Source organism: Eptesicus fuscus, chromosome 1 (genome assembly GCF_027574615.1).
Source record: "Eptesicus fuscus isolate TK198812 chromosome 1, DD_ASM_mEF_20220401, whole genome shotgun sequence".
Lineage (NCBI taxonomy): Eukaryota > Metazoa > Chordata > Mammalia > Chiroptera > Vespertilionidae > Eptesicus > Eptesicus fuscus.
This window is the reverse complement of record NC_072473.1, coordinates 108,609,006-108,610,157: the sequence shown is the minus strand read 5'-3', so window position 1 is coordinate 108,610,157 and position 1,152 is coordinate 108,609,006. Positions and strand designations below refer to the sequence as shown.

The 1,152-nt window shown below is 58.0% G+C and overlaps 1 pseudogene; it reads right to left on the bottom strand.

Moving 5' to 3' along the window:
* Positions 1-437: 437 nt before the first annotated feature.
* LOC129149470 (retinal rod rhodopsin-sensitive cGMP 3',5'-cyclic phosphodiesterase subunit gamma-like) lies at positions 438-700 on the bottom strand (annotated as a pseudogene).
* Positions 701-1,152: the final 452 nt, after the last annotated feature.

Below are 1,152 nucleotides of genomic sequence, written 5' to 3'. Positions count from 1 at the left end.
ATTTTTCTAGATCTGTTAAATATACCGTTGGTATTTTATTTTTATTTTTATTTGTATTTTTTGATGGAGGCATGATCATTTTATTTTGAAACAGGGATAGTGAGCATGGCCACCCACCATGCTGACCCGGTGGCACCAGCCAGGAGTGGCTATGGGCAGAGCTCCTCCTGCCCTGGTTTTCCAGCTGCAGGAGGAGAGGGGATGTGGGCCAGTCTCCTGGGAGGTCAGGCAGAGCCTGGCTGGCCTGCAAGGGCATCCTGAGAGGAGGCGGGGGGCTCCTGATGTCCAGGGGCCTGACGTCGCTGCCCTTTGAAGGTCTCCAGACACGATCTTGCAATCCTGACGCCCTGGCTGCAGGTTGGCCTCCTCACACTAATTCTGAGTGTGTGTGTGGGGGGGTGGGGGGGGGAACAAGGGGGTCGGGACAGCAGGTGCAGCTAGATGATGCCATACTGGGCCAGCTTGTGCAGCTCCAGGTGGTTGAAGGCCTCCCTCGGGCAGATGACCGTGATGTCTGTCCCCAGGCCTTCCATTCCAGGGATGTCGTCCCCAAACACTTGGACACCTTTCTTGGGGGGCTTGCTCTTGAACTGCCTGGTTTGCCGCTGCTTGAATTTGGGGGCCCTTTCCTGGGAGTGACGGGGCCCCCTATCACCCTGGTGGCAGAGAAGATCTCGGCCTTGGGTGGCTCCAGGTTCATGGCCAGGCTGGCAGAGACCCTGTGGCAACCTTGGGCTTCTGGACTCCCTCACACTAGGCGCAGGCACTGGGCAGGTCTCAGGGGGGCATCGGTGTGAGTGGTGGCTTCCTTCACCAGGGGTCAGCGGGCATTTATCCTGCTGCCGGGTAAGCTGATTAGCACTGTCCCCTGATGCCACACTAATGAGTTTGTCGGGGCTTCTGGGGTGGGCACCACCCAGAATTCCAGGGGATGGGGAAGGAGCTCAGGTGCAGTCAGAGGCCTGAAGGGAGGGCGAGCTACGGAGCTAAGGATGGGCCAGGACAGGGAGCGAAGTGTGATCAGAAACAGCGAGCAGGGCAGGACTCTCTCTTGAAGCAGCTCTTCTTTGAGACAAAGATGAAACACACTGACTGGCTGCTGTCCTGGGCCTCCCCACTTCTCAGTCCAGTCCCGACTTGCAGAAAACCGCC